The 25,310-nt window shown below is 34.2% G+C and overlaps 1 long non-coding RNA gene across 2 annotated transcripts; it reads left to right on the forward strand.

The window, feature by feature from the left end:
• The first annotated feature begins 1,331 nt into the window (after positions 1-1,331).
• On the forward strand, positions 1,332-24,555 carry LOC141278702 (uncharacterized). Of its 2 annotated transcripts, XR_012331753.1 has the most exons (4): positions 1,332-1,542; positions 2,499-2,557; positions 20,982-21,036; positions 24,372-24,555. It is a non-coding gene; the product is annotated as an uncharacterized lncRNA (long non-coding RNA). The 2 variants fall into 2 exon arrangements; XR_012331754.1 differs by lacking the exon at positions 2,499-2,557.
• The last annotated feature ends 755 nt before the right edge of the window (positions 24,556-25,310 follow it).

Here is a 25,310-nt window from a genome sequence, read left to right on the forward strand (position 1 = left end):
GAGTTACTTAAAAGTATCTAAACAGAGCTTCCCTGGTGGCGCAGTGGTTGAGAGTCCACCTGCCGATGCAGGGACACGGGTTCGTGCCCCCGTCCGGGAGGGTCCCACATGCCGCGGAGCGGCTGGGCCCGTGAGCCATGGCCGCTGAGCCTGCGCGTCCGGAGCCTGTGCTCCGCAACGGGAGAGGCCACAACAGTGAGAGCCCCGCGTACCTAAAAAAAAAAAAAAAAAAAATCTAAACAGAATATCAAGAAAGTTATCTACAGCCTATGAACACATAATAATGCTATGTATGAAACACAGGAAGTTTAATGGGACTTTGAGCTTGCTGTTTTATTTCTTTAGGCCTCAGTATCCTCATCAGTAAAAAGAGGGATTTGGAGAAGATGATCTTCAAGTTCTCTTCTCTTCCATATCCTTTGCATTTCTGTTACTACTCTGTTCATCTGTCTCCAATTATTTACCTTTGACTGCAAAATTGCCAAATTTCTTCAGGCTATCTTTGAAAGCCTTCTACTACAAACAGCTTAAACAAATTTTCTATTTTATTTTACACTAAAATTTTGAATTCAGTGTTACCTAAATTGTCTCATACCTCTCTGCTTTTACATCTGGCACTCCACTCTACAGAAGTTCCACCAGCCCCTAAAAATATTTAACATTTCCCCCACCCTATTCCCTCACACACATCTCTCTCATCTAAAACCCTACTCAGTGTCCAAGGAGAGTCAAGCATTCAAGACTGATTTTTCTCTTCCCAGAAGGAAGTGATTTGGTTCTCTTTCTCCAAGTATCCATAGCTTGTGATTTATGTCAATCAACACAATGACAATATTTTGTGAGTGAAAAACTGGAACAAATGATCTAACTATAGGTATATATATATATATATATATATATTGGTATAAAGAGACAATTTAAACTAGGTATGTCAAAGAAAACCTGGGACACTGTTCCCTATGGTGAGAATTATTCTACCTTCTCATTAAGGGACTGAGAATACAGAATGCAAAATACTTTGTATTCTCCACCTTACAGAATCCTTTGTATTCTCCACCTTGCTATTCTCCGTCTTTGTCATGGTTGTTAAATAGTATTTATTACATATCTTTGAAAGAATGAACAGCTGTAAAATGAAGCCCCAGGGACAGCAATGAAAGTCATTTTTTGGTCTAATGAAGGTTAATCAGAGAAGACAATGAGGGTGATTTGGCTTTGGCCTCAATCTCCAAGGAAATCTTATATTTGACCATGTGTTGATTTCTTGGCACGGACATACTCTTAGCATACTTACATTGGATGATGGCATTGCATGAAAACTAGATTTGTCTTTTTCTGTCATACTACAGCTTTACACAAGAAAGGCTACTATGTTTGCATTTCTCATTGCTTGGGATAACTGCTCTGGCTTCAAAATGGTGAAAGTGGCTCGTGTCTCCCTAGATCTCTACTTGGTCTGGCTTTCGTACTAAGCTTTCATGAAGAAAAGATATGAAGAATCACCTTGATATGACACATTGAATGGTTACTACCCTATAAAAGGTATTATAGTTAAATTCAATGTATTAATAAGCCTGAATATATCTTCATTGCATTCAAAGTAGAACAACAGAAGCATTTTTAATAAGCAGACTTGCTAGTATTTACTGATGACTTGCTATGTATTAAGCATCATGTGATGTTTTACATCAATTATTTTATTTAATGTTGACACTCCAACCATCATGTCTGTGTAATTATTGGCTGCATATTGATGATGAGAAGACTGAGGAAATGAAGTAGGCACCCTGAGTAGTCCAACAGCTGGTAAGATGTGGAAATTTTAACCCATGGCACTGACTCTGTGTGAGAAAATTATAATGTAACAGAAGTAAAGAATAAATTTGATAACCAGTTGTTCAGGAAAAAAGAGCAGTACCCAAGAATTCTCCATTAATGGAAACAATTAATGGAAAAAAGTATTCCAATTTTCAGGTTTATTTAAATCTAAAAGGAATTAGCCAAATAATACAGTACAGGTCAGTTAAATGAATAGGAGAAAACAAGAAAGGAAGGATCCTAAATGAGCATTACATGGAGAAAAAGACTGTCTCATGTACACAAAATCATGTACACAATTTGTTTGTGTATACAATGGAGACAATGGACCAAATCAAGAAAATAACAAAACTGAGGTGTGTGGACAGATAAACAGACAACACAAACAGATGGCAGGAAGCTCACGTTAACCATGGAAGAAAACACAGCAACAGTCTTTATAAAAATAATCTAAATAAAACTCCATAAACCAAAGAACATGTTTCCCTAAAATATTATGTAATCTTAGCAATTTTTTACATAATTGTTTTAAACGTTTTTGTCACAGCTACATTCTTTCTTTGGGAGAATTTGGGAAAAACAAGAACAAAGCAAAATTTAACCCATGGTATATGTTATATTTGAAATTATAAGATACCCTAATGAAACAACAAGATACTCTAATGAAGTTACTTTTTCAGATCCATGATTTCCTGAAAAGAATACATATATGGTGATGTCAATTATTTTGATCCCAAAGGTAAAGATTCATTAAAATATATTTATATATATTAAATGTATATATAATATATAAAATATATATTATATATATTTAATATATATAATATATTAAAATATATAATTTTATAATATATAATATAATATATATATTATATATAATATATATAATATATATTAAAATATATTTAAGCAATCAATAGTAGCTCTTGAAGTTCACAACCAGATTAATGCTAATATATTCATTATTTTATATGTTGCATTTTAATTTAATATAAAAACAAATTTTTTTTCATTATTGTTTTTTAAGAATTTTTTTTAAAGTCCTAGAATCCCGGGCTTTCCTGGTGGCGCAGCGGTTGAGAGTCCGCCTGCCGATGCGGGGGATGTGGGTTCGTGCCCTGGTCCAGGAAGATCCCACATGCTGCGGAGCGGCTGGGCCCGTGAGCCATGGCCGCTGAGCCTGCGCGTCCGGAGCCTGTGCTCCGCAACGGGAGAGGCCACAACAGTGAGAGGCCTGCGTACCGCAAAAAAAAAACAAAAAACAACAGTCCTGGAATCCCTTTGTCTATTAATGACCCAAATTTTTATATAACAATGTTAGATTTAATTTTATTTAAATCTAATTGATTATCAGTTAGGTATTTAATTTTAAAAATAATGAATTAATAGCATTTTAATAAATTAATGAAGGTTTAAATATATAAATTATTTCATTACTATACATTAAATGTAATGTTCATTACATTAACAATACATTAAAGCACTACTCATCAGAGACTTCACTTATTAAACAGGTTCATATTATAATCAGCATTCTTTTTTTTTTTTTTTACTTTCTATGAATATCAAGAACAGAATAAAATCTTCCACTATCTGTATTAGTAGCCAGCTTTATAGCAAAGAATAAGGAACAAGATATTCAAATAAATTATAGTGATCTAAAGAGCTACCGATTTTTATTGTTGTTGGTGGTGGTTGGTTTATTCTCTAATGATCCCTATATCAATGTGCTACAAGTGCCCATACTGCAGTGCATTAGGAGGCCAAGGCTGCTGAAGTTGATGAGGAGCCACACTGATTTGCCCAGAAGTTCGTCGGCTGCTCTTTGCCTCCAGCATCTTGAACAACTGGCATCATACGAAGACGTAGACAATGAAATAACAAGGACTCTTGGGGCTGAAGAAGTAGGAAAAGTGTGCTCAGAAGAGTCACAGGATTGAAGTGATACATTGTGAGAGTGACTCACTTCACTTAAAATTCCACTTTTCTAACCATCTTCTGGACTCCAGAAGTCTTTGCTGATATGTGAAAAATAAGCTGTATTATTTTTCATATTCAGAGAAAGGTTTTTATTAAATTCAATGCATAGGGGCTTCCCTGGTGGCGCAGTGGTTGAGAGTCCGCCTGATGATGCAGGGCACACGGGTTCGTGCCCCGGTCTGGGAAGATCCCACATGCCGCGGAGCGGCTGGGCCCGTGAGCCATGGCCGCTGAGCCTGCGCGTCCGGAGCCTGTGCTCCGCAACGGGAGAGGCCACAACAGTGAGAGGCCCGCGTACCGAAAAAAAAAAAAAAAAAAAAAAAAAAATTCAATGCATATACTGACTTGAAATTCATAAATAATCCACATATGAGAATATATTTTATAATATAACTAGCAATAGTTTGCTGGGGGGAAAACTGATACATTTGCTCAATGACGTAAGTAAGTAAGGGGTACATTTGCAACCAGGCTTTCAATACCACTGTTGATTGTCCATGGAACCGGCTTCTAAGTAAAACTTGGCAGTGATAATCTCATGTACTCTCACACTCTATGGGTGAGAAGTGAATCTGGAACATCTTTTGTAGGGTGGTTTCACAATATTATTGTGCCTTTAAAATGTGGGTAACATTACATCAACAATTACACTTATTAAAATTTAAGGAAATAAATTAATAAAAATGGACTAAAAGATTAAACATAATGATATTTTTAATGGATAAAAATCAGAAACTCTAATATTCAATAAGAAGTGCTAAATACATCTATATAATAGACACCATGGAAACATTTAAATGCTTGGAAGAATATGTACATAAAAAAGATTGTTCTAAAGTATCAAATTATAAAGGCATATACAAAGCAATTTTTTAATATGGAAAGAAGGTATGTTCCATTAATGACATTTGTATATGACTAGTGAGATAATTTCTGCCTTTTATTTTTGTATTTTCTACCATTAGCATTTATTATTTGTATAAAAATACAGATTTTTTTTTGAAAAATCAAAGTAAAAAAATTCCAGAAGAAAATGTGCATGTACTTATACACACACACAGAAAGAAAAAATAAAATAAAGGAGAAACAGAGGAATAGAAGAGAGTTGAAAGACAGTGATAATGAGTAACCTTATACTACCATAAATTTGTAAAATAAAATTATTTCAGTTGGCCCCTGCCCCTATTCTAAAAACAGGGGTGATCATTTGTTTGATTTAATCACTTTTGGCATGTCCACAATATTTCCAAGTATTTTGACAATTCTGGTAGGCATAATTTCTATCCGCTACCTCATGTTTCAGTGCATTTCCTGCTGAAATCTCCAATGTCCCCACTTGGTTGATGGCACTTCTGTTCCTGTTTTCTTTCCACACTGACTTACTTTGTAATTGGCAAAACATCCCTATAACTTTGCTACAGAATGTGTAGGTTCTGAATAGGATAGCTAATTTTCTTAAAATACATGAAAAAAGAGGGGTATTTTTTTCACAGAGTCAGTGAAAATTGATATTTGACTTCAATGTCCTGTAATTTTGTGGCCTGGAATATCACAGAGAATTTCTCTGGAGCAATACTTTTCATCAGATTCTTTCTGAGTGTCTATTTTTCTGATTTTCTTCTTTCCACCCTTCTTCATCTTTCCCTTTACCATGCACCTAAATTTCCATTTTTTCAACTAAGCAAAATAGTCCCAAAGTCATTTTCTTCGGTAAACTTATGCCACAGATTCTCAACAATCATAACTCAAAAAATCCATGAAGGGCTTTCCCTAGTCGTATTGGCTCAAAACGGAGCCTTCTGAAAAACAATTTTTCCTTCATGTTCCCTCCATGTTACTTTTATAAAAACATGTCTTTCCTCCTTGTTACTCTTATAAAAACATGAAAGCTATGTGGATAGGACAAATATATATTATTAACTATTTTAAAGTGATAAAAGGACATAAGGTAAATGTGGAAATGTTAGTGATTGTAGTAAAACTAGTTGACTCCATTAAAGATACTATCAGACACCATGATCAGGTGAGATTTATCACAGGGATGGAAGGATTCTTTAATATACACAAACCAATGTGACACACCATAATAACAAATTGAAGAATAAAAACCATATGATCACTTCAACAGATGCAGAAAACTCTTTTGACAAAATTCAACACCCATGTATGATAAAAATGCTCCAGAAAGTGGGCATAGAGGAACCTACCTCAACATAATAAAGGCCATATACGACAAACCCACAGCAAACATCATTCTCAATGGTGAAAAACTGAAAGCATTTCCTCTAAGATCAGGAACAAGACAAGGATGTCCACTCTCGCCAATATTATTCAACATAGTTTTGGAAGTCCTAGCCACGGCAATTAGAGAATAAAAAGAAATAAAAGGAATACAAATTGGAAAAGAAGAAGTAAAATTGTCACCGTTTGCAGATGACATGATACTATACACAGAAAATCCTAAAGATGCCACCAGAAAACTACCAGAGCTCATCAATGAATTTGGAAAAGTTGCAGGCTACAAAATTAATACACAGAAATCTCTTGCATTCCTATACACTAACAACAAAAGATCAGAAAGAGAAATTAAGGAAACAATCCCATTTACCATTGCAACAAAGAGAATAAAATACCTAGGAATAAACCTACCTAAGGAGGCAAAAAATCTGTACTCAGAAAACTATACTCAGAAAACTATAAGATACTGATGAAAGAAATCAAAGATGACACAGATATACCATGTTCTTGGATTGGAAGAATCGAAATTGTGAAAATGACTAGACTACCCAAGGCAATCTACAGATTCAATGCAATCTCTATCAAATTACCAATAGCATTTTTCACAGAGTTAGACCCAAAAATTTTCCATTTTTTATAGAAACACAAAAGACCCTGGATAGTGAAAGCAATCTTGAGAAAGAAAAACAGAGTTGGAGGAATCAAGCTCCCTGACTTCAGGCTATACTACAAATCTACAGTAATCAAAACAGTATGGTTCTGGCACAAAAACAGAAATATAGATCAAAGGAACAGGATAGAAAGCCCAGAGATAAACCCACGCACCTATCGTCACCTAATCTATGACAAAGTAGGCAAAAATATACAATGGAGAAAAGACAGTCTCTTCAACAAGTGATGCTGGGAAAACTGGACAGCTACATGTAAAAGAATGAAATTAGAACACTCCCTAACACCATACACAAAAATAAACTCAAAATGGATTAAAGACCTAAATGTAAGACTTGATACTGTAAAACTCTTAGAGGAAAACATAGGCAGAACACTCTGATATCAATTGGAGCAAGACCTTTTATGATCTGCCTCCTAGAGTAATGAAAATAAAAACAAATATAAACAAATGGGATCTAATTAAACCTAAAAGCTTTTGCACAGCAAAGGAAACCATAAACAAGACAAAAAGACAGCCCTCAGAATGAGAGAAAATATTTGCAAATGAAGCAAATGACAAGGGATTAATCTCCAAAATATACAAACAACTCATGCAGCTCAATATCAAAAAACAAACAACCCAAGCAAAAAAAGGGCAGAAGATCTAAATAGACATTTCTCCAAGAAGACATACAGATGGCCAAAAAGCACATGAAAAGATGCTCAGCATCACTAATTATTAGAGAAATGCAAATCAAAACTACAATGAGGTATCACCTCACACCAGTCAGAATGGCCATCATCAAAAAATCTACAAACATTAAATGCTGGAGAGGGTATGGAGAAAAGGGAACCCTCCTACACTGTTGGTGGGAAGGTAAATTGGTACAGCCACTATGGAGGACCATATGGAGGTTCCTTGAAAAACTAAAACTAGAACTACCATATGACCCAGCGATCTCACTCCTGGCATATACCCAGAGAAAACCATAATTCCAAAAAGATACATGCACCCCAGTGTTCATTGCAGCACTATTTACAATAGTCAAGACATGGAAACAACCTAAATGCAAATTCCTCCATCAATGGAGGAATGGATAAAAATGATGCAGTATGTATATATATATATATATATATATATATATATATATATATATATACACACACACAATACAATGGAATATTACTCAGCTGTAAAAAGAACAAAATAATGTCATTTGTAGCAACATGGATGAACCTAGAGACTGTCATACTGAGAGAAGTAAGTGAGACACAGAAAGACAAGTATCATATGATATCACTTAAATGTGGAATTAAAAAAAAAGGGTACAAATGAACTTATTTATAAAACAGAAATTAGAGTCATGGATGTAGAAGACAAATTTATGGTTACCAGGAGGGAATAAGGGGGGTATAAATTGGGAGACTGGGATTGACATATACACATTATTATATATAAAATAGATAACTAATAAGAACCTGCTGTATAGCACAGGGAACTCTACTCAATACACTGTCATGGCCTATGTAGAAAGAATCTTAAAAAAAAGAAAGAAACTTATTCACTTTGCTGACACCTGAAACTAACACAACATTGTAAATCAACTATACTGCAACAAAATTTTTTTAAAAAGATACTATCAGTCCTTTTTTGGTTGTAGTTGAACATGGATTTAACTGTCAGTACTGATCGCCTCTGAGGAAGAACATGATTCACCAAAAGGACTAAGCATGAACATACATCACAAATCAAAACCTTGGTTTAGAATTCAACAATAATTTTTATTGTTAGACTGAATTTGTTTATTAAATACAAATTACAAAAAATATGAAAATGGGTGTATTTCATAAATATATTATTTTAAATATTAAACATAATTTTTCCAGAGAACAAAATGTCTAGGGGAAAAAATCTTCCTTTTCTTTACTTTTATAAAATATATTCCCAGCATTATTGTGTCTTAGAATCAAATTCCATTCCATGTTTAGAATAAATAAAAAGGAATAATAAAAATGCCCAAAACTGCAGAATGGAAATGCCCCCATTTGTTATTTTAAAAAATCACTTCCAGTCACTTGCTCATAGCTTGTTTGTGAAGCTTCCCTGCAGACTTACACAGTGGACTAGTCTGAGGACAAAGGTTTTTGTAGGCCCACCAATGGGAGAAAAATAGTAGAGAACAGTAGTACCTTGAAAATGTGACAGGGTCCCAAAACACAAACTTCTAAAACACTGCATTTTCTCTTAAGGTTTTGCCTGTTAAAAGTATTTTACTACAAGTGCATTTTTGTAGACATTTCATTTTGAAATAACTATAGACTCATAAGACATTGCAAAGAAATGTAGAGAAGAGTCACATTACCCTTCCCTAAATCCCTAAATCTCCCCTAATGTTAACGTGACACATTTATAATACAAAATCAAAACCAAGAAATATCATTGGTACAGTTTATAGAGCTTATTCACATTTCAACAGTTATAAATGCACTCATTTGTGTGTGTGTGTATATGAGCGTGTATGTCTATGCAATTTTTTTTTTTTTTTTTTTTTTCGGTACGCGGGCCTCTCACTGCTGTGGCCTCTCCCGTTGCAGAGCACAGGCTCCGGACGCGCAGGCTCAGCGGCCATGGCTCACGGGCCCAGCCGCTCCGCGGCATGTGGGATCTTCCCAGACTGGGGCACGAACCCGTGTCCCCTGCATCGGCAGGCGAACTCTCAAACACTGCACCACCAGGGAAGCCCTCTATGCAATTTTATTTCATGTGTATGTAGCCTTGTGTATCCTCCAGGAAAATCAGGATACTCATACCGTCACTAAAATATTCCCTCATGTTATCTTTTATATCCACACATATCCCTCTACCCCATCCCCTGGAAACCACTAATAAATCCTCCATTTACATTATGCCATTTTACAATGCTACATAAGTGGAATGATATGATATGTACCCTTTTGAGATTGGCTTTATTCATTCAGCATAATTTCCTTGAGATTCATCCAAGTTGTTGGCATATCAATAGCTCATTCCCTTTGATTGCTGAGTAGTAGTCCATGGTATGGATGTACCACAGTTTGTTTAACCGTTCACTAATTGAAGGACAGATGAGTAGCTTCCAGCTTTGGGCTGCTACAAATAAAGCTGCTATGAACATTCGTGTACAAGTTCCTGTGTGAAAATAAGTTTCATATCTTTGGACTAAGTGCTCACAATGCAATTGTTAAGCCAAATGTTATGCCATTTTCATCATTAATTTTTAAAGATATGTGGTTTACAGCCACTCCATTTGCACCTCCAACTTATTCAACAGAAACAGGATAAATCATATCCAACTGTATAATAAATCTCTGTAAAAAGAAAATGTTAGGACACACAAAGATATTCAACATGTACACAAAACAGCAAGTGAAATAGTCAATGGAATATTAAATAAATTAAAAAGAATATTTGAAGGGAAAATTTCAGAAAATTAAATGAATATCTTGATATACAAATTCCACAATAACATTTCTATATTGAAACTTTAAGTATCATAATAATAACTAATTATCTTAATGAAATAAGTCACACAAACTTTTACTTCCTTGATTTATTCAAAATAGACTCTTCAACCTCATTATTTCTCCTTAAAAATTTTTAGACTCTTTACACATATTCCAGTACCTGAATGAGTAACTCATATCACTTCGTCCCAAACTGACATTTCAAAAGATGAGTTCAAATACATTTGCAGAGATATTTTTGAGTTCACTCAAGCTGAGCAGTACTTCTTATATTTTGAAATGTCAGACAGCTGGTCTGAGGAAAATGGAAACAGATCTCTTTTTTAAACATCATCATACATGTGGGTATAGGATTATGATTTGGTTTCTCCAAGCACACTGTGGAAAAAATTGCATATTTATTTGTGTGCAATGGTTTTCTTTTCCAGAGGAAAAAAAAAAGTGAAAACACTAGTAAAGCAAGAATCAACTATTTTAATTACTTTGTACTGGGAGTTTTACTTGAGGTCCATTTTTATCTCTTCCCACTTTGGATTTTCTAATTGTTTTAAATGGGTTAAAACTTTCATTATCATGTAGTAATATAGTACTGTGAAAATTCAAGAACTCTATTATGTAGACCAAATATCTTAATAGGATTTTTGAAACCTAAATTTCACATTAAAAATATTTTTAAAAATTGCAAACAACTACATAAAATATTCATGTACCCTTAATTCCACATCAATAAACTTTCACAGCTCCCAGATTTGCCCAAATTAAAAATACTGATGAATTTGTGTGTTGTATAAAGGTAGCAGATAGAACTCAAGCATCTGCTTTAGATTACCTCTAAAACTCTACTAAAGTTACTAATAAAGAGATTTTAAAAAACGAACAGAAAGTTGTAATGAGCAAGAGAGCAGGCAAGGAGACAACAGAAAACTATATTGGAAGATAAGACTGCAAATGGCTGTGTGATAAATAATTTAAGAGGCTCAAGAAAGTTGAATCCTAAATCAACAAGTGGAAAAACTAATTAGCTACCTGATTTTTATAAGTTCCAAAAAGAAAGGTTGCTTTCAGAAGATAAAATTGATAGAACGCCTAATGCATTTTAATACAAGGAGAAGAGTAATATAATTAGCAATTTTTGGAGATATTTTACTGATAGGTAGAAAGAACAAGACTGTTATTCAGGGAAAACATAGGTTTAAGGAAAAGACAAGTAATCATATGATAACTCTTGAATGACCTGTTGATAGCAATCACATAGTAAGAACAATGCAAATGGTGAATGTAGATCTAATAAAATTTCTGATAAATAGATGTGATGGAAGGATGTGAGAGAATGGTTATAGAGGGGAATTATTAAAGAGAACAAAATCCTTATCTTTATTATTACAAAATCAATAGATAATGCATAAACCTTAAATAGAGATGCTGAAGTATTTACATGTTATTTAGAAATACAGTGTTAATATACAAAAATAATCAGCTAAAAGGGTCAAAATTGTTGATTTTGGAGATAAAGACGTTAGGTGCAGAGACACGGAAGCACTGTTTTATTAATAAATTTTATAGGGCTTCCCTGGTGGCGCAGTGGTTGAGAGTCTGCCTGCCGATGCAGCGGGCACGTGTTTGTGCCTCGGTGCGGGAGGATCCCACATGCCGCGGAGCGGCTGGGCCCGTGAGCCATGGCTGCTGAGCCTGCGCGTCCGGAGCCTGTGCTCCGCAAAGGGAGAGACCACAACAGTGAGAGGCCCGCGTACCACAAAAATAAAAAATAAAAAATAAAATAAAATAAAATTTTATAACTGTGTGTCTTTAAATTATACCCATGTATAACATTTATTAAAATAAAACTAAAATAAAATAATATAGTTTATGTGGTTTTAAATATTTCAAAAATATTTAACATTATATGTAGTATTCTTCAATTTGTATTTTTAATGTCAGAATTATATTTTCAACTCCTCTACATGTCAATAAATATACATCTTTTTCAGAAAGTTATCCATTTTTTCTACTGTTTGCAATTTAATAAAAATTCTTGCACATGCTTGTAAGATTTTATTTAAATTTACATACTTAGAACTGGAATTAAAGGATTGTAAGATTCAAATTTTAATCTTACCTAGATATTGCAAACTCGTTCTTTATAATGTCTGTAAAATTTTTCAATTGAAATATTCCAAATTTGGCAAGGGACGAATATTGTTACCGCTCCCCTCTCCAAAGAGGGAAAGTGATTTTCCTTTGACCACTGACTTCTGAGAAAACGGTTTATTTATTGGTAAGTTCTATAGTGACTTTATTGCTATATTTCTTTTTTTATTAATTTTTAAATTTTTGATGTGAAACATTTTTTTAAGTCTTTATTGAATTTGTTACAATATTGCTTCTGTTTTATGTTTTTGGTTTTTTGGCCCTGAGGCATGTGGGATCTTAGCTCCCCAATCAGGGATTGAACCTGCACCGCCTGCACTGGAAGGCGAAGTCACAACTACAGGACCGCCAGGGAAGTCCCTATTGCTATATTTCTATAGTGACTTTCCTCTAAGGAGTTCATGGGGTTTCTTTTTTGTTTTGTTTTGTTTATGCAGCAATGCAGGAGGACAGTGAAGCAAAGTCAATAGAAGTTTAACAGAAAAACAATTTTAATTCAAAACCGTTTTGCCCAGCAAAGACATTGTTCCTGTGTGGAGGAAACATTCAGAGCCCTGTATAGCTTCAAAAGCATAACACTCAAATATATTTTCCTCAAAAAATTTCTGGAATAATTTTTCCATATCACCAAGAGTTGAGCAAAATATGAACAAAGGAATGGCTATGAACATTTAACAGCTAAAAACCAAGATAAATGTGTGAAGGTATTAAAGTCTATTGGAAAGCATAGGGTTTTAATGCATTTAAATAACTATTGTAATTATAACTCTAAAATAGAATGTTTAAGTATTAAAAAACTTAAAAGATAAACTTATTTTTTAAATATGTTGCTTGTGACCTCAAGATAAATTACATGTGAACTGAGGAAAATGTTAGGAAAGAAATGTAAGGAAAATGAGTAAGAGACTAAAAATAAATGGTTTAATTTTAATACAAATAAACACAAGTTTTTTTAAAAAAATTCAAAATCTTTAATTGAAATTAGCACCCTAATTTTTAAATCACTGCAGAGAGAAGTGTCAGTAAAACAAAAGATGGAACAAAAAGGAGCCCAAAAAAGCATAAAATAAAATCATACATTGGACCAAATATAGTTATGTAAGTAAATATGAGCAGCTTAAATTATTTAATTAACATTTAAGATACTCAAACTGAATATAAGGAAAAACTATTCAATGTTGTTGGTTCATAGATAATCTCTCGTAGAAAATTATCTTTCAAACAAAACCTGAGGGATAAGAAAGTTTGAAAATGATTAGATAATATTTGAAATGATGGAAATACAAGAGGAAATGAGAAATGAGAAAATAAAAGAAGAATTCAGCAATGGGATAGAATGTAATATCCTTCTGACTTCTCTGCCTGTGAAATTTCTTCTCATTCTATAATGATCTGCTCTAATGTCACTTCTTCAAGTATTTATGAATAGGCCACAACATTAAAAAATGAATGATGCTTTCCTTGCATTTTTGTATTACTTCCAAGGTAGCATTTAGATTTGGTGATACTTATGACTCCTGTACCATATAAAGTCTTTAGTGGCAGGAAACATGCACTAGTAACTTTTGCTGTCAATGTCTACAATAATTTGAGGTGTGTATATATGCAAACCATGTTTTTGAATTGAGTTAAATTGATTTTTTAAAAGTTCTCAGCCTCCTTACTCATAGGTAAGAACTTTTCATACTTTGTGATTGTGTGATAACTATTTTATGTTAGAATTATGTCTAATTCATATATCCTTGGATGTGATTAGGAATATTTTTAAACTCTAAGATCATCGTATATTTACTTGCAAAATGCTAAAAATAAAATGCATATTTTTAAGTATCTTTGCATTTAGAAGAAACACAGATTTTCAGTCTGGCAACACAAAAATATATTAAAATAATATAGATTTTATAAATAAATACACAATGTATTTTCCCTGTATTCTTTACTTTCTCCCATCTTCTTACTAAACAACCTTTAATGAGTTATATTTTAGAATAGTAGCAAAACTGAGACACAATTTGAGGCAAACTGCTTGAAATCTTTTTAGCTTAACCTTAATGAAATCACAAAAACAATTTTGATATCAAGGATTAAATCTACATTGGTACTTGGACCTGGGTTTATGTTTGTTTGCTCTGAGTGGAATGCATTTTTCCTTTCAGGTTATTGGAAAATGTTTGATGGTATCCTGAATATCAATTTTGAATAGAAGTCTAAATTAAAGAGCAGAAAAGAAAAACTAAACCTTGTTTTAGTTATGAGTAACTGAAATCATCTCACTATTTTATTTAAGCAAAAAGCAGTTAACTTTTAGTTAATAATGTATTAGAAAGACATGCATTAAATTCTAAGGAAGCTGTGCATGTGTATAATTACTATTCAAATTTGCACACAACTACTGGTAAAATTGCTATAATTGTGTTTGCAAGTGTGGCTGAAAAAAATGACAAATGAAAATCCATTTTCACAATTTTTACAATTCTTTCTTATAACCATTTCTAGAACTGAGTTTTCCATTGTTTCAAGTCAGTTTCAGCCTCAACATTATAGTCCAGTCTGTTCACATATGGCTTAGGTTGGAAATTGTTAATTAGTGCAGACAAATTCATTTATTCATTCTGGTTCTTTTTCAGGTGGTTAGGTGTTCTAAGTTGAGGGAATTTTACTTTGAGTTGTAAAGCACTTTCTTTGCATTCTTTCTGTCTGAATTGCAGTTCTCAGATCTGAAATAAGGAACTCAATTAGAAGACATTTTAGGTACCCATCGATTATTTAAAGCACAGTGGTATTTCAGGTCATGCATCTTCCAGAAATGAAGACTCTATAATTTGGTTAGCAGTGAAAAGAAAATATTAATTGTTCCATGTTTGTTAACCTGAAGCATATAAATTAATGGTAATGTTATCCCAAAATTGAACACCTGCCCAGAGCTATAGGACACAGACATAAAAAATCTTAAATGCAAACTCTGTATCTGTGAAAGAATTGATGAATACAGCTAAGCCCAACTTGTAAAACTGGTGAAGATTTGTTTGTTTCTGCAGAGGTCTCTGCTTCTCTGTGGAATGCCTACTTAAGACAAAGAGGTATTCAGCTCATGACTCAAATATTTTGGAAGTTCTGCTGGAATTTACATTGACTAAGAATGCTGTGGGGATGATTCATCCTGAAAGAAAATTGTGTCTAATTATGTATCTTCTCCCAAACTTTATATTCTATCATTCAAAAAAAAAATCATTGTCTTTAGTTATTTAATTATGAATTACCTGAAAATCATATTATTAATACTATTTATACATGTAGAATAGCATAATTATGTTATCATAAGCATTATTGGAACCTGACTGTTTCTTCTATATTTGCCATTTAGTGCAAAATATACAGAGGAAATAATGCAGACAAAATTTCTAAATAGGCAGGTGCAGAGTGATTGTTCTTTCTATCATATAGCAAAATTAACCCTAGGCTTTTTCTAGACAATGGATCCCCAAAGTTTTTTGATAATACAACCCACCATTAAAATATTTTTGGACAAATATCCCCAAATATGTTTAGTTATTTATAAATTATTTACACATACTTTTTTTTTTTTTTTTTTTTGGTACGCGGGCCTCTCACTGTTGTGGCCTCTTCCGTTGCGGAGCACAGGCTCCGGACGCGCAGGCTCAGCGGCCATGGCCCACGGGCCTAGCCGCTCCACGGCATGTGGGATTTTCCCTGACCGGGGCCCGAACCCGCATATCCTGCATCGGCAGGCAGACTCTCAACCACTGCACCACCAGGGAAGCCCCACATACTCTTTTACTGATGCAGTATGTACTACATCGTAAGCCATCACAAAATACAAAGATGTTATAAGTGATTAAGTTTAAAGATTTTAATAATTACAGATGTACATTTATACTTCAAATTGTCTTTTTGATGACTTCGAAGTTTTTTACAAACCTCTTGTCATATTTAGACCATCACTGTTTTTGTGTGGCAGGGTGGCAGACCAGAAGATTGAACTTGATTGATAAGTATCAGTTCTGCCATTTTCTGATATTTGCTCATGTTTGGATTATTAATCATATATTATCTTTAATATATGTTTATTTGGCAGAAATATTTGTAGGCCACTTGTCCATTTGTAAGCATTGTATTAATTAATTAAGCCTATAAAATATATAGTATGTAAGTCCATTCAACTGTGCACATGCAAACTTCAATAAGTCAAAAAATTCTCGGCAAATAGAAGTGTGACTCTGTCAGTCTCTCCAGGATGTGGAACTTCTACTGTTTACGCAGGAAGCATTGCATGCCATCTGTGATATGTGACAGAAAAAAAAAGGGACTAAGTAAGGAACCAGTGTTAGTCTGCATATTCAAACTCTCCAAGGGATTGTCCCCAGTTTGCAGGCAGCCTCCTTAGACCATTTGTCTTCCAATTGGGGTACAGATAGCCTGGGGTTACAGGATACAACAAGCTCAGATGCTTTTAAGGAAATTCATTTTCTGATCCTCACTTCCTTATGGATTCTTTCCTAAGACTGATTAAGGTTTCTGAGTCAAGCAGCTTCTTTCCTACACCTCCCTTCTCTAGTACATTTAACCACACCTTATATTAAAAGGATAGGTTTGCATAAAATTCTGTGGAGGCACTGGGATTGAACATGATCTAAAGAAGTAAAGACCACATAGTATTATATTTGTTCATGTATTTCTTTTTAATTATTAATGTTGTGTTTCAGATCATTATTATATTTAGATCTCACTGTATGTTATTAAAAGACTGACATAACCTGTTCATTTTAAAATGGCAATATTTAATGAGCAAAATTTCAAAAGTTTTAGCTATTTAAACTGTTAGAACTTAATTGTCAACCTAAAAATTTTCTTGAAAATACTTGTTTTATTCTAAATTATTGTAGGGGATATATGAGGGGAAAATACTTTTAAAAGACACTGCTTTAACCGGGCACTATCATTTTAGCATCAGCGTATATTGGAAGTTAATATTTTTGAATGGTAAGATACAGTCAGATTTTAGCCACCAGATAATAGTGTCCTGGTAGGAGAAAGAGGGAGGGACGGAGAGAGAAAGAGAGAGAAAAAGAGAGAGAGAATAAATGTGAGAGAAAGACAGGAGGCTTTTAGAGCTGATGTAAAACTGATAGTTATTTATAGGTTTAATTACTGATATGCCTGAATGCAATCAACAATAATTCTGTGTCATGTCTCCTAGATCTTCCTAATAGATCATGTGTTTGAGGAGAGTCTTCTATGTCAAAGTGATTTTTAACGTAATTGTTTTATTACAATTATAATTACTATTATCACTATTACTGTTACTACATGGATGTTTAGGGTACAGGACAATTGACCAATTTTTCATGGGTCATTATATGCCACAGTCCATATAGTCAAATTTGTAAGACTGTATGTGAGTTTTGCATTCATTCTGGATATGCTAACAACTACTGCATTATCTTTAACAAATATTTTTTTTATTGTAAAATCTTGCTTTCATCATTGATGCTTCCAAATAGTTCCAGGTAGCAAGTTGCTATTTTCATAACACCTCTGCATTAAATTGAAAGGAAAACCTCACTTTAAGCTCTCCTTGTTTCTAATTAGCAAGAAAAAGAAAATTTTTCAATAAATAGAAATCACACAGATGCATGCACATATTGCATTTTAGAAGGAAGACATAATGAACCAGAATTATTCACTTAGGGAACATGGAAAAAATAAACGATTAAAAATAATCCCATTATCCAAATGCCATGGTCTACATTGCTATACTCTATGAGTATGTAGGAAACCAGAAAATATGAAATTCAATTCAAAAGGTAATATTTTAATAAAAGAACATTTTGTTATGAAGACTTTGTCCTAGTGATGTTTACTGAAAAGCTTTTTGATAATGATGACAGTTTTTTGGGGTTTTTTTTTGCGATAAGCGGGCCTCTCACTGTTGTGGCCTCTCCCGTTGCAGAGCACAGGCTCCGGACGCGCAGGCTCAGTGGCCATGGCTCACGGGCCCAGCCGCTCCGCGGCATGTGGATCCTCCCGGACCGGGGCACGAACCCATGTCCCCTGCATCGACAGGCGGACTCTCAACCACTGCGCCAGCAGAGAAGCCCCCCCACTCAATATTTTGATGTTTGTTTTACTCACTTCTTTTTCAGGTTTCCCTCATCTTGGAGTCCCTGCCTTTTCTTCTCCTATACAAATTTCAACTTTCCGTCCAGATTCTAATAAAGTTCTGCAACTTTTCTAAGCCTTTCCTGACAATCCCCATCCCTTTTTCATGTCAGACCCTTCTCCACAAAATCCCAGTCCCATCTCCTATCATACTGACCCCTCACTCACATTGTCCTTCCCTGCTCCTTTTCTGATATGCCAAGCTTACTTCCCCTGATGCTTCTTCATTTATTTACCTATATTCCTGAAACTCTATTAACCCTAAAATACCTCATAGTTTTCATCCTTATTTCATTCAGATCTCTTACTACGTGACATGTCTCAGAACAGAGTCCCCCAATTACCCTGCTTAAATTAGTTCTCCCAAAAGCTATCATTCTGCATCCCCTTATTTTGCTATATTTTTATAGTGTTTACAATCTGATCTGATATGTGATATATCTGTTTATTTATTCATTTTCTGTCCCCTTCCCTAGAATGTAAGCTTGCACAGAGTAGGGGATTGGTCTATTCTATGCTCTATATCTAGCCATAGAACAGTGTCTGATATATAAATGGGGCTCTATAAGCATAGGATGAATGAATGAATCAGTGAAGCACCCTTCTGAAATTTTATATTAATGGTGGTTAAAACCAAAACCACTTTTAGTACCTTTCAGATGCATTGCCTCATTTGAGCCTCTCTCTCTCTCTCTCTCTCTCTCTCCCTCTCTCCCTATTTCTCTTTCACATATTTTATTTAGAGATGAACACAACAAAACTCAAAATTACCCTCTTATGAAATTGCAGAGGTAGAGTCCACGACTTTTGACTCTGGACCCTGAATGACTACCACAATGACATACACACACCATCAGACAGTATGCAGATTCAGTCTTAAATGTAATACCTAATTATTACTTCTTTAGTATTTGCCCATTATGTTAATATGCTTGCTTCTTTATAACTACATTGTAACCCTGTTGAAGAAAAGATCCTACCTTAATATTACAGCAAGAGCTTGCATTTGCTCAAATATTTCCACTGATTTACTCACTTATTATTTGTTCAGAAAATACATTCCTTATAGTTCAACATAGTATCAGTTAAAATTTTTGCTTTAAATATAACATGATTCCTTGATTACATACAATATACGTTTTACACTTTAACAACTATTTTCTAACCATTGTTTAATTAAAATACAAACAATGGCAGTGTTTTACATTCAGTGGACAGCAATAAAAACTGAAAGCTCTTACTTGTTCTGTGGCATATTTACTTAGTCTGAAATGAATACTGTTTGAATAAATTCATTGAATAAATACATGACTAAATGGAATTTTGTCATGCCTTTTCTTTCTTTGAGCGACACACCATGTGCCACAAAATGCTGCTACCTTTCACACATTGGGTGGCTTCATTTATATTTGAACATTTTCTTCTCATACAAAATGTTCTCAAATAGTTGTAAAGCAGTAAGGAATAATTTAACATCATGGTAATAATTTATGCTGCACTTTTTAAACAAAACGCTCTTTTCTCCATTAAGTCATGTAAACTATGTATAGGGTTTGCATTAAAATACAATGCTTGCATTGAAGCACAATAGAAAGCTCTCCTAGGGATTGGCCTGTTTGAGATTTCTTACATACTTTTATACTCTGCTTTTGGATTGTAGAATCATGTACTTTTTGATTCTTAGGGATGGTTTCTCTAACTAGCTTTTGCAGTGTTAAAACTTTAACCATTCAGGATGTTTTCTAATCACCTTTTCTAAAAGGAAAATGTGACTATATATTTCTTTAATCTTTGATTCCAATTATCAATTGTGCTTGAGATACAATTTTCCACTCAATAGGAAACTTATTCCCAGATAGATTTTTCTAAAGTAATACCCTCTTTTGCAACTCTTATCCCCACATCCTCCTTTATTTCCCTTCACAGCCCTTATGCACCTGATATATATTAACTGTTTTATTTTCTTATTCTCTGCCTCCTCTTCTAGAATGATATGCTGCGTGAAACCAGGCACTTTTGTCACTGCTTTTTCAAAAAATTATTTTATCTCTAAGTCCTAGTATATAGTATGATCCATCAACATTTCTTGAATGAAAGGATGAATACATAGATGAATTCAAGTTTCATTTCTAGTGAAATGAAAATTAGCTATGTTGAATCTACCAAGTTTCAAAAAGATTCATCACACTTGTATGCTATTTCAATCCAGAATAAAAGCTAAGTTACACATACTTTTAAAAAATATGATTAAAAAGGACCATAAACCTGTCCTGTAATTATTTAATTGCATAATCTTAAAATTTAAATAAATCGGTTAACTCATTTTTTAATATTCTTTAAAGTCACATGTCATAGCTTATTCCTGTTCTGTCACATACATTTCTTGCAAAGATGATTTGAGTTCTCATTTAGAAACACTGGCAACTTATTTTAAAATAGCCTATTTGTTCTTCTCTTGCTAGATGTGTGAGACACAGAAATAGAACACTGTGTGATGGAACAGATGCTGTAGCAATGGTGAGTTTATATGAGGATGCTGATGACAGATGCCACCTTAAAGCATTAGCCAATAAAAAACATGGGTATTACACTACTCACAATTACTCATATGAGCTGGGCTGTGGGCAATCCCAACTGCACAATCTCACTCTTGTGTGCTGTAAGTGATCTTGTATTATGGATATAATAAATATCCAAAATTAATTTAAAAGGAAATAACGAAAATTGTATTTTAAGGCATGTAGCATGAATCACCTCAGGTTTTTTCTTAGGGAAGTGCTTTATTCTCTATGGCAAGAAGAAAGAAACTAAAACCAAAATTTATTCAAAACAGAATCCACTGGAGATAGTTAAGTAACTTTGAAGATTAAACCAAGAACACATTTTTCAACAGAGAGTATATTAGTTATAATAGTCAGGAGTATATTTACTAGGATTATTTTCCCTTTTTTTGAACAACTTACAAATATGAACAGTTGAAATCCTACTAAAATTAATTGGAGGGAATCTCCAATTAGTTTGTTAGTGAGGAATTATGTTTTATTCTACATCACTAAAAATAAATGTGCATTTCACTTAAAGTAGTTTTATTTAGATAGTTTGAAAATAGTGGTTCAAGGACACTTTTGAACCTGCATATGTAAAATAATTAACTTGAAAGCCAGTCAATATATTTTGGTCATCTTACAGTCCTGTCAGAATTCCATTTCACTAGGTTTTCTATTTCTATTATTGATTATTTCAGCAGCAGAGGTAACTCAAATGAACAAATTATATTTGCCTTGTTCCATTATGTCAAGTTTGGATGGCTCAAAACACAGATTCAGAGACAAGAATTTGGGTACAAGGAATGTATGTGAGAGAGTATCCCAGGAAGTGCAAGTAAGAAAGTGTGAGGCAGGGAAGAGAAGCTTGGGTTATGGGCACTTAGCCCTCTAAGACCCTCTGGAAAATGATATAGAACAGGCTTCAGAATCTTCCTTCCAGAAAAGGGAAATCTTGTTATTATTCATTGACCACCCCATTCCCCATTGTTTCAAGGTCCAAGCAAGTTCTTAGGTACCAATAAAGTCTTCAACAATAATGTATTGTATTCTTAAAATTCACTAAGGGGATAGAGCTTACGTTAAACATTCTTACCATCATGCACCTACAAAATCATCATCATCCTCATCTAGGGGATGGGAGGAAACTTTGGGAAGTAATGGAACTACTGTCTATGGCATTGAGAGTGGTTCAGTGATGATTTCATGGGTATATACTTATCCCAAGACTCAAGGAGTTGTGTACATTAAATATGTACAGCGTCTTATATGTCAATCATACCTCGATCAAGTGATTAAAAAAGTCCTCACAAGACAAAACTAAAGAAGGTCTTACTTAAATAGACATTTCTCCAAAGAAGATATACAGATTGCCAACAGACACATGAAAGTATGCTCAATATCACTAATCATTAGAGAAATGCAAATCAAAACTGCAATGAGGGATCACCTCACACCAGTCAGAATGGCCATCGTCAAAAAATCTACAAACAATAAATGCTGGAGAGGGTATGGAGAAAAGGGAACCCTCTTGCACTGTTGGTGGGAATGTAAATTGATACATCCACTATGGAGAACAGTATGGAGGTTCCTTAAAAAACTAAAAATAGAACTACCATATGACCCAGCAATCCCACTACTGGGCATATACCCTGAGAAAACCATAATTCAAGAAGAGTCATGTACCACAATGTCCATTGCAGCTCTATTTACAATAGCCAGGACTTGGAAGCAACCTAGGTGTCCATCAACAGATGAATGGATAAAGATGATGTGACACACATATACAATGGAATATTACTCAGCCATAAAAGGAAACAAAATTGACTTATTTGTAGTGAGGTGCACGGACCTGGAGTCTGTCATACAGAGTGAAGTAAGTCAGAAAGAGAAAAACAAATACCATATGCTAACACATATATATGGAACCTAAAAAAAAAAATGGTTCTGAAGAACCTAGGGGCAGGACAGGAATAAAGACGCAGATGTAGAGAATGGGCTTGAGGACATGGGGAGGGGGAAGGGTAAGCTGTGACAAAGTGAGAGAGTGGCATGTACATATATATGCTACCAAATATAAAATTGATAGCTAGTGGGAAGCAGCCTCATAGCACAGGGAGATCAGCTGTGTGCTCTGTGTCCACCTAGAGGGGTGGGATAAGGAGGGTGAGAGGGAGATGCAAAAGGGAGGGATATATGTATATGTATAGCTGATTCACTTTGTTATACAGCAGAAACTAACACACTATTGTAAAGCAATTATACTTCAACAGAGATGTTAAGAAAAAATAAAATAAAATAGATTCTAAAAAAATAAAAATAAAAAAATAAAGTATTAAATGAAAAACCGAAGGTAGGCTGGAAACTGTCAACTAAAACCACTGGTGAACTCATTTGGGGTGAAAATATGTGGGATAGGGAATGAATGGCATCTACTACAGAGGTTTTTATCTTTTTGTGTAATGCATCAAGATTAATGACTGTGTGTGTGTGTGTGAATGCATATGTTATGATATCTGTATGTTTGTGTATAATTTAATTTTGCTTTAACACAAACATTTGTTGAAGACTTAAAAATCATTGCTAGTAAGTTTCCAGAAATTAATGAGTTCAACACAAATGGTAGCATATGAGACTAGCTCTTGATATGTTAATTTTGCTATTAACATTTTCTTCTTATTATAGAAGTACAATACTTGTATAGAAAGGTCTATTAAAAATTGAGTTATCAGAAACATCATCACTGAATATAAAGATGGTTTTCATTTTAATTGTTTTCATCCTGGTGTTCCTTAAATTTTTCTCTCTAAAATTCCCCATGAAGAATTTCTTCTTTATCAAATGAGCAGGATTAAATTCAAATTAACTTAATTGCCTTGTAGGTTATTAACAAAAACTAGATTTTTATCTGCCAATATAGAATTTAGAATATGTTGTTAGTTTCCTATATTTACCTTGAGACAGTTCATTTTTTTTCCTTTTTCATTTGTTGTTAGTTTTTTGTTGTTTTGTTTTGTTTTCGTTTCTTTCTTTTTTTTGGTTATGTCAGGGGTCAGGGAGAAAATAAAAAAAAAACTTGCTAATTTCTTTGGAGCAAAAGAGAATCAGTATAGCTTGAAGTATGCCCAGATCTGCTTTCTGCCATATCTGGAATACTTGCAGTCTAAGCTCATATAAATGCCACTGAGTGAAGGGAAAAGGTCAGGAGTGAACTTGGGGTTGCCCCTTTGTTCAACTTTCAGTCATGCTAATCTGTATACAGGCCTATCCCTTGAGGCCTTAACTTTTCCTTGAAATTCTCTGCTTCAGGGCTTCCCTGGTGGCGCAGTGGTTGAGAGTCCGCCTGCCGATGCAGGGGACATGGGTTCGTGCCCCGGTCTGGGAGGATCCCACATGCCGCAGTAGCAGCTGGGCCTGTGGCCCATGGCTGCTGAGCCTGCGCGTCCGGAGCCCGTACTCTGCAACGGGAGGGGCCACAACACTGAGAGGCCCACGTACCAAAAATAAATAAATAAAATAAAATTAAGAAAAAAGAAATTTTCTGCTTCAGTTTCATTCATTTTGAGAGAAAGAATATTTTCTGAAACTCTAGGATATATTTAAGATCAAAGGCAAAGCCAAACAGGTAATGCCGTCAGGTCCTTTCCAGTAATAAATACAAATTTACTATGAGCCACTGTACTTTCTTCATATCTCTTTTCTTTCTTTTAATATCAAAAATATAAAGAAGGAAGTAACTATATTCTATGTTCCTCACAATCAACAGGATAATCACTTTTTTTAAACAATACCAAAACTTTCAATCAAATGACCAAAACTTATAGAATTTTTGAAAAAATTATCAGTAGTTTCTAAAAACACATTCGAGGTATGAGTCTCTGTTATAGATGTTGTGTACATGTCCAGATGATCCCTTTCCTATTGCTGTCAGTCCACATGGAGTGTTATATTATTTTTAAAACAAATCTTTTGTCTAAAGTGTATATGCAAAGGATTGAAAGAGATTCAAATATAAAGTCAGCCAAGTAATCTGCAACTCAAAATTAATCCTGAAGAGCTAAAACAACTCTACTTAAAACAAGTAACAGCTAAAGCGCTGAGTCTGAGCCATAGTCTGAGGGTTAGGGTTACAGAACTAAAGTACAAATACAAAATTGTCCAGGCAGTAGTTGGGGTACAACAAGGATACAATTAGAAAATAATTGGAATAGGTCAAGATTAAATGAAGTGGTACCTGGACCATAGGCA

The sequence above is a fragment of the Tursiops truncatus genome, chromosome 5 (genome assembly GCF_011762595.2).
Source record: "Tursiops truncatus isolate mTurTru1 chromosome 5, mTurTru1.mat.Y, whole genome shotgun sequence".
NCBI classification, from domain to species: domain Eukaryota; kingdom Metazoa; phylum Chordata; class Mammalia; order Artiodactyla; family Delphinidae; genus Tursiops; species Tursiops truncatus.